Here is a 15,539-nt window from a genome sequence, read left to right on the forward strand (position 1 = left end):
TCCTGCTAACACCGTGTCCATGACGCGCTGGAATGTTGCAGGCGCCGAGCAGAGTCCGAATGGCATGACCTTGAACTCGTAGAGGCCGTCTGGCGTGATGAAGGCGGTTTTTTCGCGATCTCTCTCGTCGACTTCTATTTGCCAGTAGCCAGACTTGAGATCCATCGACGAGAAGTATTTTGCGTTGCAGAGCCGATCTAATGCGTCGTCTATCCGTGGTAGGGGGTAAACATCCTTCTTGGTGATTTTGTTCAGTCGACGATAATCGACGCAGAAACGTAGGGTGCCGTCCTTTTTCTTCACCAAGACAACAGGGGATGCCCACGGGCTTTTCGACGGCTGGATGATGTCGTCGCGCAGCATCTCGTCGACTTGTTGTCTTATAGCTTCACGTTCTCGCGGCGAAACTCGGTAAGGGCTCTGGCGGAGTGGTCGAGCGCTTTCCTCGGTTATTATGCGATGCTTGGCGACTGGTGTTTGTCGAATCCTCGAAGACATCGAAAAGCAGCCTTTGTATCGTTGGAGTAGACTTTTGAGCTGCTGTTGCTTAATCACGGAGAGACTTGGGTTAATGTCGTAGTCTGGTTCGGGAACCATGGTCGTCGGGGTAGATGCGGCGGAATCCGAGAGGACAAACGCATTACTGGTTTCCAGAATTTCTTCGATGTACGCGATCGTCGTGCCCTTGTTGATGTGCTTGAACTCCTGGCCGAAGTTTGTTAGCAACACTTCAGTTTTCCCTCCATGCAGTCGAGCGATCCCTCTTGCGACGCAAATTTCACGGTCTAGCAGTAGACGTTGGTCACCCTCGATGACGCCTTCTACGTCGGCAGGCGTTTTGGTGCCTACGGAAATGACAATGCTGGAGCGAGGCGGGATGCTGACTTGACTTTCAAGCACACGTAAGGCACGGTGACTACTAGAGCTCTCCGGTGGTATCGCTCGATCTTCCGACAGCGTTATGGACTTCGATTTCAGGTCAATGATTGCGCCGTGTTGGTTCAGGAAGTCCATGCCGAGAATGACGTCTCGCGAGCACTGTTGCAGGATAACGAAGGTGGCAGGGTAAGTACGGTCATGAACGGTAATTCTTGCCGTGCAGATTCCAGTCGGCGTAATGAGGTGTCCTCCAGCGGTCCGAATGTGGGGACCCTCCCATGCAGTCTTAACCTTCTTTAACTGGGCTGCGATGTGTCCACTCATTACAGAGTAATCGGCCCCTGTGTCAACTAAGGCAGTGACTGCGTGGCCGTCTAGAAGTACGTCGAGGTCGGTGGTTCTTTGTCTGGCGTTGCAGTTGGGTCTTGGCGTCGGATCACGGCTGCGTCGTGTTGAACTGAAGCTGGAACGTTGCGTCGTCAAGTCGTCTTTCGTCGGTGTAGTCTTGGCTTCGCGACTTCTTCGAGACGGCGGCGTGTCGTCATTAGGTCGTCGAGATGATTTCTTCGTCATGTTCGTCGACGGCGGAGGATCTTCGTCAGTTCGACGAACAGCAACCGCACCTCCATCGGTTGCTGCTTTTAGTTTTCCGGATATGGGCTCGCAGAGCGGCCCCGCGCTGGGCCGGTGTATGGTCGGCGCTGCGGCGACAGGTAGCGGCCTGGTGACGGCGAACGGGACGGTCGTCGAGGGCTCCATTGAGTAGCGGCGAGGTAGTCGGCGATGTCACGTGGGCGCTCTCCAAGCTTTGGACGCGGCGCGTTGACGGCGAACCCTCTCAGTCCCATGTCGCGGTATGGGCATCGGCGGTAGACGTGACCCGCTTCCCCGCAGTGGTAGCAGAGCGGGCGGTGGTCAGGAGCGCGCCAAACGTCGGTCTTCCTCGGGTAGCTCCGCTGGGCGACGGGTGGGCGCGCTGTCGGCGGCGGCGGCGGTGGTCGACGGAATTGCGGCGTTACAGGGCCCTGGCGCGGTCGCTGAGGTGGGCCTTGACGGCGTACGACGGCGGCGTAGGTCATCGCTTCGGGTTGGGGTTGCGGTAATTCAGGTTGCACCTCCGGAACTCCAAGCGACCTCTGAACCTCATCTTTGACGATGTCAGCGATCGAGGCCACTTGAGGCTGCGACGACGGGAAGATCTTCTGAAGCTCCTCTCGTATGACTGCCCTGATAGCCTCGCGCAGGTCTTCGGAGGCCAGTGATTGAACTCCGGCATAGTTTGTAGCGTTGGTGCGGCGGTCGAATTGCCGGTTTCGCATCTCGAGTGTCTTCTCGATGCTAGTGGCCTCGCGAAGAAACTCGTCGACAGTCTTCGGTGGGTTTCGTACCATACCGGCGAAAAGTTCCTCCTTAACACCACGCATTAGTAGCCGGACTTTCTTTTCCTCGGACATTTCTGGGTCGGCGTGGCGGAATAGGCGGCTCATTTCTTCTGTAAAAATCGCCGTGGTCTCGTTGGGCAGCTGCACTCGGGTTTCCAGTAGTGCTTGGGCTCGTTCTCGGCGTACGACGCTTGTGAATGTCTTCAGGAAGGCGCTTCGGAAAAGGTCCCAGGTCGTTAACGTGGTTTCTCTGTTCTCGAACCACGTCCTGGCAGCGTCTTCCAATGCGAAGAAGACATGTCGCAGTTTGTCGTCGCTGTTCCAGCTGTTAAATGCAGCGACCCTCTCGTACGTCTCGAGCCAGGTTTCCGGGTCCTCGAATGTTGAACCGCGGAACGTGGGGGGCTCCCTGGGCTGCTGCAGCACGACGGGGGATGCTGGGGCTGCCATTGGGGAGGACTCGGTGGCAATCGTCCTGCTCGTCTCAGGTAGGAGTCCGTGCTCTGGGGGCAGTCCTTGCAGCCGGCGGCTAGCTCGCTGGTCTTGGGCGACGTTGGTTTTGTCCTCGGGCTTCGGACTTGTATCGCGGCTTTGCGGGGGCGTTCGGTACATGAACGCACAAGCACCTCCACCAGATGTCACGTGGCAGTGACGGTGAATAACACAGTAGCAATACTGTGAACGACAAGACTAACTTTTATTGGGCGAACCTGTGCCCTCAAAACAGGCTACACTTATAGCACAACGATAGCGGCGAACACGCTCGGCGATCGTCGAAAATCTGATCAGCGGGTCAAGCGCGTCGGCTTTTATAGATCAGTCATCGAATGTTCCAGATTAACTGATGGGACCCGCGTGTCTTCCACAAAGTTCTACACAATTCGTGTCACGCGATGAAATCTGATAACACAAGGTTCGGTGACAACAGACACGCGGATAGAAGCGTCGATAACTTTCCAGAAACGTCGGATACATGCAGGCGCGTCCCTCGCTCTGCGATTACAGTTGTTAAGCGGCGAAACGTGGTTGCCCGATAAAGTACACGTGTCAATATACAGATCCGCCGCCACCGATCTGGCTCTCTGATTGCCACCGCACAGGGGTTGCATTGGAGGAGGAGCGAAGAAAGGAATTAAGTTCGAGCCGGCGCTTTGACAACCGGAGACTCGCAGGAAGAGGGGGGAGGGGGCGGCGTGTACACCCAGCGGCAAACGATGGGGGCAGAAGCGCGCGCAGCAAGCGGACAACACGATAAAGGGAGGAGGGAAGAGATAGCAGCGACTGACTGATGCCGCTGACGCCGATAGTGAGTCAACCCCAGCTGCGGAGTTGGTTTCAGGGACAACGCCGCCGATGCCGACACAAACAATATGATACCCTCGCTTCCGCAGCGCTAAGAACCAGGTCTAGCCGTGGGAAGGTGGTCACGTATTCGTCGACGTGCCGGGGCCTACGTGAAATAACCGGCGCGTCGGCAACTGAAGAGCACCCTATCCGCCACACAAGAACAGGGGGGGGGGACCCTTTCCTCCTCTTTCTGCATGGCGGCGACGGTGTTCTATGCAGTCACGTTATCTTGACTCTCTAGCGGCGTCAGCGGCATCCAGCGGTATCAGTCGGTCGCTGCTAGCGCTGGGGGGATGAAAGGGGGGCGGAGCTGGTTACGAGGCCGACGACAACGCCGACGACGACGCGAAACCCAGGAACGGACGCCAAAGAGCTGCGCTCTAAAAAGACATGACAGAACTCATTTCTCTATGTCTGTCGAGGGCAGTGCGAATAGCAGTCGAGCTATGTAGCGACAGACCATATTTCTGAAGTCACGTTTCTTTAAAACATGCAGTTAGGTTCCTTGGACTATATGCCACATGCTCGATATCCTCTCATTTTGTTATGGTACTCACTTGTCAAGCTCCCCATCAGCGCAGAGGCATGGCGACAGCTATCCGACGCCGTCGCAGTGATGGTCACGATTGCCGAAAGTCGGGCGCTTCGTTTTGCGTTCTTCCGTCACACACACACACACACATATATAAATAAATAAATAAATATATATATATATATATATATATATATATATATATATATATATATATATATATATATATATATATATATATATATATATATATATATATATATATATATATATATATATACATACACACACAAGATTTTCGATATGAAAAGTGTTCATCGTCTTTCTCGCGGAGGCTCGTCTTGAGCATGGCTCGGTGATATCGTAAGCATATATATATATATATATATACCACTAATTTGATAAACTGAAAGTCACGTTGCTTGAATCTGGATTTCGCTCAAATTATGATAGAGAAGCCCGCGAATCCTTCCTTATCTATAAGTTTGATACTGTCGCGTGTGGTATGAATGAATGTGTAGGAAAATTGAGTTGCCTGTCTTTGTAGCCCGTCACTTGTCCCTTATTTTACTAGTACGTCGCTATTCCCCTTTTTCTGTGTCTGTGTTTGCTTGATAACATAGCACATATGAGCGCATATCGACGTTTTGTTGTCACGTGGCGATTGGTTTTTAGAATTCATTTCGGTACGTTTTTATACTTTGTATCTTAGATTGTATGTTTGCAATCGCCATCGGTCTATACACGTGTCAGCTATCCTTTGAACGATTCGGATGTATTTTGTTCGCCCATTTTATTCGTTTTTCATGTTAACGTATCTTCATTTGGTTGATAAGCACATGTATATGAACTGTACTGACACCATGCAATGTATTCTGAGGAAGGCCGGACCCCGGCCGAAACGTCAATAAACCGCTTCATACGCGCGTCTACTTCACTGTGGATATATATATATATATATATATATATATATATATATATATATATATATATATATATATATATATATGGGAAGGAGAAGAAAGGTGGTTAACCAAGGGACCCGATTTTTCATTAATCATATCGAGTGTGCCAATGCGAGAGTGCCACTAATACGAGTTCTTGAACACAAGTACCTCGGATTAACGTTAACACATGACTTCAGATGGAACTTCCACATAACTAATGTTACAACAACTGCAATGAAACGCCTTTTCTTTCTTGGAAGGCACCTCCGACTAGCACCACCCGATACGAAACTTCTGGCTTACAAGACTTTCGTCAGGTCAGTCCTTGAGTATGCAAATGTTATCTGGTTTCCCCACACTAAACAACGAATTAAAAAACTAGAAGGTGTACAAAGGAAAGCTCTATGGTATACATACTATAAACATAAATTAACAGACTCACCCCCCGAACTACTTAACAAAGCCGGAATCCTCACAGTACAAAACCGAGCTGTACTAGCCCGCTCTAAACTTATGTACCAGCTCTTACACAACAAGCTTAATACTGATACCTCTAGATACATCTCCAGAAATAAAACACGGCCAACGCGGCATAAGAACACACAAACACTCAATGAGCATTCTTTTCATACCGATTGCTTTAAGAATTCATTCTTTCCTTTAGCGATAAAAGAGCGGAATAAGCTGAGTGAATCCATTAGTAACAGCTCCTCATTAGATACATTTGCTAATTCAGTGGAAGAACACCTCCTTGCCTTACAGCTCTGACTTACATAGTCAGGTTTGTTACCGATCTTCATAGCCTAACACTTTAGTCTATGAGTGTTCCTTTTGTATGATGCATCATACGCATGACTGCATCCTGTTCGTCATGTTCATTAGGTATTGTATATCACATGTGCTTTCAGGTATTTTTTTTCTTTTTTCTTGTTTGGTATCTTCTTTTCTCAGATTCTTCCTTGTTATAGTATATTGTTCCCAAATATTGCATTTGTGATGAACTACTTAATTCTTTTGTTTAGTGAAACCAAAACCTTTTCAATAACACACTTATGATTATATAATCTCTTTATATTCTTGTTCGCAATTACTACCATATGTACTTGCCCTTCCTGTTATAATCCCATGAGGGATTGACAGTATATGAAAATAAATAAATAAATAAATATATCATGAGAAGCCAATGAACACACACACCAATGAGTACATAGGGAAAATTACTTCTACTAATTAATTGAATTAAAGAAATGATAAGTTAATGGCAGTGAAGGTGGATGAAAAAGCAACGTTGCTCCCAATGTTAATTCTAGCAGTAACACATAAATACTCAATCAAGTGGGTGGGGATACCGCGCCGCTGTAGCTCAATTGGTTAGAACATGGCATGCATAATGCGAAGACACGGGATCGTTCCCCACCTGCTGCCATTTATCCTTTCTTTAATTCAATTAATTAGCAGAATTAGTTGCCCCTATGTTTTCCTTGGTGTCAGTGTTGGCTGCTCATCATATGACTACATATATATACATACATACATACTTTCACATATATATATATATATATATATATATATATATATATATATATATATATATATATATATATATATATACTAGAACGTAAATGAGTCCGACGTGCTTCAAACATCGATGTAAGGGTAACGACGCTTTGCAAGCACACTGCCCCCCCCCTCCCACCCCCGTGTCAGAGCAACAAAACAGCGGCCCTTGAAATTCTGCTGCTACGAGACAACAAAAGCTTTCGTCACGTTGGCGTCTGACAATACAGCATCGACCTATACGGCTTACGTACGTTAGTATCATTACAATGGACAGCTCAACGAGACTCCGCTTTTACTGACTAACGCCGTTGGAGATGAGACAACAATGGTCGTGAGGACAACAGCAAGGACAGCAAGAATCGCAAGCTGTGAACGGCGTAGTATGCCTGAAGCCAAGCTGCGTCGGTGTCGCACGCTTATTATATCAAGCCTTCGTCACGGGGAGATTTGACCACCGCAGCTTTGACAGAGAGGGCAGGAAATGGCGTCGAAGACGTGGTCACTCTATTCTACGTGGATTCTCTTAGCGGTTATCGTCGCCATGAGCACTGTTGGTGCAAAAGGTACGTGCAAAAGGTACCAATACGAAGTGCGCACGAAAATGTTCTGAGAGAAGGTTACTTTCCGGTTATCGCATGCGCGATGATAAGAGCCCCCCAATTGAGGGCTCCGATCAGCGAAGATTCGACGTTCCAGAAGGGGGGGAGGTGAGGGGGTTAGATTTGTCTCTTATTGCGACTGCAATGATGCGCGCACTTACACCGTCGGTGCCACCGTTGAGCGTTCCCGCTATCGCAGGCGCATGCGCAGAGTGTTAAAGTGCCCCCAGAGACGCGGAGGCAGCAAAACTGACGAAGCGAAGTGGAGGCACCGGGCAACGCCCCGCCCCATCTGCTCGGTGGTGGAGCCAGGAGACCGTTCTATCTTCCGCTGCTGGCATGAGCGTTGAGGGCGTGCCCACTATGAGCGCACTTGCGAACCCGCTGAGCTGCTGAGTGTGAGCGTAACGGAGCGTAAACGCCAAGCTAACATTGTATGATTTTTGGTAGTGATTACAGTGACGGGGCCCGGTACTTTGACATCACCACTACAGTGATGGGGCTCGTAACTTTAACAACAACACTGTAGCGATGGAGCAGTCACTATAACGATGTCGGTATTGGGGGCGAGCATAGAGTTTCATACAACTTTGGGGGCGAGGACTTACGGTGTCGCCATCTGTCGGAAGCACCCCACTTGCGTAGTCTGAGGGATAACGCGACGCGCTCCGCATAGGTTTGGATATCGGCGCGAAATAAAGATGATACGCGGGAGGCCTCCTGGGCATTTTGGCAAGTACTCTCGAATGACACAAGTATTTTGCCTTTAAAATAATAATCTTGGACAAACAGAAAGCTAAGAATGATTTACAGACGCTGTCTCTTTACCTACTACGTGCAGTAAGCTGGGACATTCCGCGCGGCCGCCGAAGTCGATTCCCTCGTACCGGTTTCTTGCGTGAAATGTAGGCAGCCGCTCAGAGAAAACAATGTGAAATATGTTGTTATAGTAAGTTGCCTGTGTAACTAAATGGAGCAAAGCAGAACGAAGCTTCAAGGCAGTGATCGCAGGGGTTCGCGGTGACCGACCGCGCGTCTGCATCAGTTATCTAAATTCTGCGTAAGCATTTGATACTAATCACCTGCTGTTTCGTCGTCGTATTTTGCTGTGGTTGGTATAGTTGCGTGAAACAACACGAAACAATCGTGAAACGGAGAAAGCGGGGCTACAACACCGATATGTTAACTGAGAGCAGCATGAGAAGACGAAGAGTCGAGTAGTAGCAATGTTGACTCATGTCATATAATCGTGCATTCGAATGATGCCGCTGCCTCGTGGGAGATGAGCACTGGCCGATGCGCGCTGTAGCATGTGACGTAACTGAACAGTGTCACTTTGGTTGACATCGTACGTAGACGTGGTCGATGACGCTGCCTCATCTCGGTGCGTACCATAATCAACCGTGATCAACTGTTGCCTGGCGGCGGCTGCGTATGGCGCGGGCGCGCGGGCCCTATCTTGAAAGCGATATGCAATAGGGACACTCTGCGCGGATTGCTGATAGCTTTCTGTGCACCGTGTTCGCGCCGCTTAGTTTGGGTTGAAGCGAGAGGCAGCACGAAAGGGTCAATTGATTGGATGCTGCGAGCCATAGCTTGGAAGAAATCGTCCTATGTGATGGACAGACAGGCTTCCTCGTTGACTTGGCATTGAAATACTTGCGAATTCTAAACTACGGCATTGACATTTTTTTACTCTAATGAGCTTCCTACGCGGTGAAAATATCGGAAATAGAGCTTTGAAAGAGTGCTTTATTAGGCTACACTCGTTTAGTGTTTCTCTTTAGTGTGCCTTGAAGGAACACAGCTAGCGCTTAGGTCTGGTTGAAGTTGTGATGGCTGATAAGGAACAGCGTGAGGTACGGTGTTGAAATGATCCTCGGCGGCAAGAAGTGCTGCATCGATCACGAAGGGCGGCTCGATTATTCCTTATCAAGGGGAACCGTAAGCAGCCAATGTTTACAAGTGATGGCATCCAAGCCAAGCATATTGACCGAGCCGTACGTCTGTAGCTCCATGTTCAGCATGACATCGTCGATGGTTCCCAGGACGCCCAGAAATGTGCAATGGCAAACATATCTACTTTGTGCTTCGTATGCTTACGTCATGTGAACCTAAAACTTCGAATTTTCAGCGATGGCAATCTGCATGACTTTGCATGAGTTCTGGAATTACAGACGAACCATGAAAGATGCCCTTTCATGGGCCATATCTTGGTTGTGACCCATACGAAGCGGAGTAACAGATGGTCGAGATTTTCGCGAATCAATTTGACAAATTGCAGCATCGTCTATCTTTGACACGGCATTTATTTGCCGTTGCATGGTAGCGCGAAACATTAATTTCATAGATGGGTAAGCTGTTTCGATTGGTTGTGTAATGACTTGCCTCCTTGGGAAAACTATCGCACTCCGTAAGTAAGCTACGTGACACTTTCGAGCCTGCATGTCGGTGCGCCGAGTTACACCAATGCGCTGCCATATTACGTGGTTAGTTCGGTTCATAATTTATTCGATAAATATATAGAAGAGCGCAGATGGAAGTGGCTCGGCTGGTAAAGTAACCACCCAGTTAGAGTACCTGCGAAGGAGGTGGCGCCCGGCTTGATCCCCGGACGGGGATGAATTTTGCGCAACTGCAATGAAGCTTTCATCCTGAGGAACCAGCATAGTTATTGGGTCAGCCGACTATCCAGCTCCGAAACGTTGCCATCAATTATTCAGAGCACTTCTTTATTTACACTTTTCTTTCTTTTTCAGGGTCCAAGTTACCTATTCGATCATTATTACCAAAATGTAAACAAGGAGAACACTCAGGATGTGTGAAACCTCCTGGTAATCCGTGCGGCGAGGACACATGCAACGTGAAAAAGCGCGGTAATCTTTGCTCTCAAAGCTGTCTACTGGGCTGCGTGTGTAACAAAGGCCTGTATCGTCGCTTCTCGGACGGGAAGTGCGTTCGTAAAAGTGAATGCAATGCCTAATCTCGCCGACGATGACGTCATGCGGATACGGCGCAGTACTAAACGACAGCCGCTGCATATCCCAGATTTTTCCCGATTCCTCATGATTCAAGAGCTATGATCTTGAAGAAGTCTCGTCGAAGGGACAGTCTGGCGGTCATCTGACAGTTCTAAAACACGGCAAAAGAACAAAACAAAAACAAATAAAACATGCCCTTCATTATTTCTTTGCTTGAAGAAAGCTCCAGTAAGAGTTACAATGCGAGGAAAAGTACTGATTGTACTCTTCTCCACTGATGTTCACTAACGCGTTCCAACCCTTGAACAAGCCTTCGAGAAAACGTGAATTACGAACTTCTTCTGACAGAACAAAAAAGCGGGCCGCTTTTATCTTCTTCCTAAAATACATAAAGTTCCGGTCAAAGAAATATTTACAGCAGAAATCCCAGTTCGGCCTATTGTATCTAATAACAACACACCTACTGAGTCACTATCTAAATTCTTAAATCACAATCTGTCAAACATATCCCCACCGCCCTCTCATCTTTCGTTCAAGACACGCCACACTTCCTTCGAATTATCGATGGCATCAACGCCAACCAAATCCTTTCCGACCCCGCTATTCAAACATCCAAGTCACTTTGGATTTTTTTGCCCTTTAAACACACATTCCCATGAGTGCGCTTGGGCATTGATTGCGAGGGATCCAGAAACAGCTTCAACTAACCTAAGGAGCAATAAGAAAACTTCAGTAGAGTACGCTCCTGAAGTTTACTTATTGCTCCTTAGGTTAGTTCTCACGCTCAACTATTTCGAATTCGCTTCTATTCACTACCTGCAAACTTTGCGCACTAGCATTGGTATGCCATTCACTCCCACGTATGCGAACATTTTCATGGGACAGCTTGAAGCAGACCTGTTGAAATCCTACCCTTTAAAACCCCACACCTATCTTCGTTACATTGACGACATATTTATAATATAGGAACACGGCACAAGCGCCTTAACCGACTTAATTAGCCATTTCAATCGCTTTCACCCGAGTATTAAATTTGCTGCTCACCACTCTCCTAGTCAGATCAACTTCCTGGACACGACGGTCGGCATCGAAAACGGAAAACTGAGAACGACAGTTTACCGGAAGCCTACGGATAGCCAGCAATATTTAGACTACAAAAGTCATCACCCGCGACATTGCAAGCAAGAAATTTTTATCGGACAAGCGAAACAAATAAGAAAAATCTGAAGTGAAGACCACGATTATATCCACAACCTAAATGATCTTAAAACAACGCGAGCAGAAAGGAACTACCCCCAGGTTCCTCTCGATAGAGCTTATGATGCCGCGTCAAGATTGGAGAGACAGTCAGAATTGGCGAAGAAACAGCCCACACTAGAATCTGACAGACCGCCGGCTTTTATAACCAAATATTCTAATGCACTTCCAAACATAAACAAGATCCTATGAAAATACCACCGAATATTATGAAGTAAGGAGCTTCTGAGAAAAGCGTTCCCGGATGTAGCTAGGGTTATCTATCGCCGATACAGGAGCTTTAAAGACATGTTAGTGCACGCAAAAGTCAGCCAACGCCATTCCGCCGTAATAAAAGCATGTTGTCGGCCCAGGTGCAAAACCTGCAGGCTCCTTCAAAGTGACATTAAACTTAAAAGCCCCGCAAGCAGTTATACACATGAAGTCAATTCTAGCTTCACTTGTACAACTTCGGATCTGATTTACATGCTCGAATGTTCCTTCTTTAAGAAACAATATATCGTTGAAACAGGACAATCAATGAACGTCAGCTTAAACGGACATCGCGCGGACACAGCTAAAAAGCTTCCCAAAGCCGTCGCCGAGAATTTCAACCAACCAGGTCATAACTTTGATGAACTTAAACTCTACATCTTACAGTCGAACTTCCGTTCTGAACGAGAAAGAACATACAGGGAACCATACCTTATTCATAAGTTCAAGACATTGCAAACAAAAGCCATAAACGTTTCAAAGGGAGCTTTAGAATCTGTTCGTTATGCTAAATTTAAAGCTATAGGCAACAACACTTAGTTTGAATTCTTGGCGTATCTTTTTTTTCCTTTCCTCCTTTTTTTTTCAGCCGGCGTGTGAGACGGCGTTGACATGCCGGCTAACACGCGTGCGTTGACAGTCGGGTGGAGGGGGGGCTTTGGCCTTGTGCACAGCATTCCTTTATTCTCAATTCGACACGCTAACACACCTTCTATCGTTGTCGCACCAACCCACATTACACCCTCTCCCCTTTAGAAGAATCCCACGAATATATACTGCGGCGAGGAAAACATACGTCGCCTTGAAGACAAGTCCGCTTGTCGAAACGTTGGCTCCTGCTTTCACCTTAATCTCGTTTGGCTCATCATCTTGATTTTGCATGTCCCGCATTCCTCGTGTTTTCCCTGAGCTTCTTCTGAGGCACATATCACAAGGAGAGTAATAAAATCACGGAGCGAGCACGACGTCATGTATAAACATTGCCGCTTGATGTGCTTGCTTTACTTTGTTGTCGCCACTGATCCATCGTCTTTTGGCTTCATACTTGCAAGCGCGGGCTGTTGCATTACCTGCGCACACAGATGGGACCAGTGTTTTATTGAAGCTGCCTATTGATTCGTGCCAAAGCCTTATATGTCCCATTACGTGAAAATGCGTCAGCATAGTCGACGGGAACGAACAATGGCACCAAAAATTGTCGACGGCGCAAAGAGTAAGAACACGTAAAGAAATGCTCGGATTGGCGTCCAATCTCTAAAGGAGGTTCCAGCAAAGAAAGTGAATTAATGAAGAAAAATTCGGTAAGCTTAGGTCTGGGTGCGAGACGAGCACGCTTCTCTGACGCCACGGTGGTTCCACGGTTCCGGTTGACTAAAATTGTGGCGTAGCGCGTGCCTCATTGGGCACGTGACGGCGCAGCCAACGGCGAGGAGGGGGCACCCCGTCGTGTGTGCGTAAAAGGAGTATAAACTGAAAATTGACCACCCTTCCACTATTGTGAAGGGGGCTGCAAACGAAGCTCGAGATCCGCGGCTTTTTGTTGTCGTAACACTTCGGTTTCGCGCTCTCTCACGGCGAGGTCGGCACGTCGACGACGAGCCCTTTCTCGAGCGAGTTTCTGGCGGCGCCTGTTCTCCGGCAGAACGCGCGATGCGCGGCCCGCTCCCGCTGCCGTTCCTTCAACGCAGCCTGCTCTTCGGCAGAACGAACCAAACGCGGCCTCCTCGTGTGACTGCCGGGCTTGAACAGGCCGGAAACGCCGGAAACGCCGGGCGCGAAGCGAGCGAACACGCGATCAGACCCTTTCCCTCATCTGGAGGGAGGAGATTCCTGCGATTGGCTCGCGCCTTGCACTGCATCTGCTTCTTCAGGCATATAAAAACCCGCTTTAGAGGGTGTGTATGAGGAACCGACTGTGGTGTAGTGTCATTTGGATGAAATGTACCCTTGTAGGTACAACCGTTCATTATAGGCTGGATATAGAACCGGACTGGTACTCCATTTTGCTGAAGTGCCTATCTTTACCAACCTCCTAAGTGAAACGAACATTTCCACTCACAGCATGAACGCTGCTTTTTCTGTGTGTGACTTTCATTGTGCCCTCCATGCTCTGACTATGCACAGATGGTGTATGTCAGGTTGAATGCTACTGCATTAGATACCATCAAAGAAAAAAAGACCGACAGTGGTTGAATCGGTTAGCGTGGTGGTCTCGCAACCCGGAGGTCGGTGGTTCGAATCTGTAGCCCGAAAAGCAATTTATTTTCGCATGGCAACGCCGACACGACACAATATAAGCTTCGCTTAAAGAAGTCATGGTCCATTCGCCTCTGTGAAGATGGTTCACCAGCGAAGCTGTTTAGCAGACGTCATAGAGGTGATACATACTTTTGAACAAAGGTACGAACCCATTTATTGTTCTGATGGTAGGTCATCGTGGCGAAACAGTGCTCACCCATTTATTCTCTTTATCGGTGGTCATTATTTCACTCACCACAGCAATCCCATTCTTTGATAATTTAAAACGCACGTACGGTGCTGAGTGGTTGGTTGGGCCGGAATGGTGTGGCATACCAAAGGATACGTCTGCAACACGGAACGTGTAAACCGCTTCCCTTTCAGCACCGACACATCCACGATGAAGTCACCGACAATGACAACAAGGGTAGTGTCATCGCAGCTAATTCACACAAAGTAAGTAGCCATGAACCTTGCGGAATAAAGAGTCATTGCATTTTTTGCTTGCTTACGGAGGTATTAGCCATTGCTCATGGGGGTGTGAGTCATTGATGACGACAGTTTTCGACATGCTGTTTTCGAAAGCCGCAGAGCGGTCCTTCGAGATATGAACTCTTCGCTGACAAGCGAGTGCGATGTGACGCTTGGCGTGCTTTCTTTTTTCGAGGCGCTGTTAGAAGGGGTCTGTGTCGTACCAGTACTCACGTACGGGGCAGAAACCTTGAGGCTTACGAAAAGGGTTCTACTTAAATTGAGGACGACGCTACAAGCTATGGAAAGGAGAATGATGCCTGTAAAGATAATGCACAAGAAAAGAGCAGATTGGGTCAGGGAACAAACGCAAGGAAACACCGCAAGGAAAGCGTGAAAGCTTGCGCAGGCACAGTGGCTGTGCAACATTGGCCGAAGCAACTTTGCTCCGACAATAACAGCGTTGTTTGCGAGGTAAGACGCCTTTCTATTGCTTGTGTTAAATACAGCGTTCCCTAGTGCTGCATTTTTATAGCGTTACAATTCTTTGACGAATACCCCAGGCTGTCACGCGAAAAGTGCTAGGCCTTGTATCTGCACAAAAATGCTTAATTTGCGAAGTTACGACATTTAATCGTTGTAATAGCGTGAATGTAGATTATTGGAAACTTCATAGGCGATACAGAACAACTGAAACCGAATAAAAAAGATCAGTCAAGGAGAATTTTCAAAGGGATACATAAAAGCGCATGGGGAACTCTATAGTAGGCGTGAGCCAATTGAAATTTGGGCGTGGGCCAGCCTAAATTTCAATGTGGGCCAACTAAAGTTTGGTGGTGGATGAACTTGACACATGCCATATGGCACATTTAAATGTGGGGTTCATCCAACCTAAATTTGGGGGTGGGCCAAGTTGAAATTTAGTGGTTGGCGAGCTCAAATTTGGGTTGCGCGAACCTAAATTTGAGGCCAGCCAACTTAAACTGCGGAATGAACCAACTTGAAATTTGGACATAGGCGATTCGGGGGTGGCTAAGCTAAATGTAGATTTGCCCAACCAATATTTGGGGGTGGACCAAGCGAAATCTGCGGGT

General features: G+C 47.9%; 1 long non-coding RNA gene across 1 annotated transcript; it reads left to right on the forward strand.

Moving 5' to 3' along the window:
- The first annotated feature begins 7,052 nt into the window (after positions 1-7,052).
- Positions 7,053-10,434, forward strand: LOC135899182 (uncharacterized). The gene is made up of 2 exons (XR_010563552.1): positions 7,053-7,210; positions 10,006-10,434. It is a non-coding gene; the product is annotated as an uncharacterized lncRNA (long non-coding RNA).
- Positions 10,435-15,539: the final 5,105 nt, after the last annotated feature.

The sequence above is a fragment of the Dermacentor albipictus genome, chromosome 5 (genome assembly GCF_038994185.2).
Source record: "Dermacentor albipictus isolate Rhodes 1998 colony chromosome 5, USDA_Dalb.pri_finalv2, whole genome shotgun sequence".
NCBI classification, from domain to species: domain Eukaryota; kingdom Metazoa; phylum Arthropoda; class Arachnida; order Ixodida; family Ixodidae; genus Dermacentor; species Dermacentor albipictus.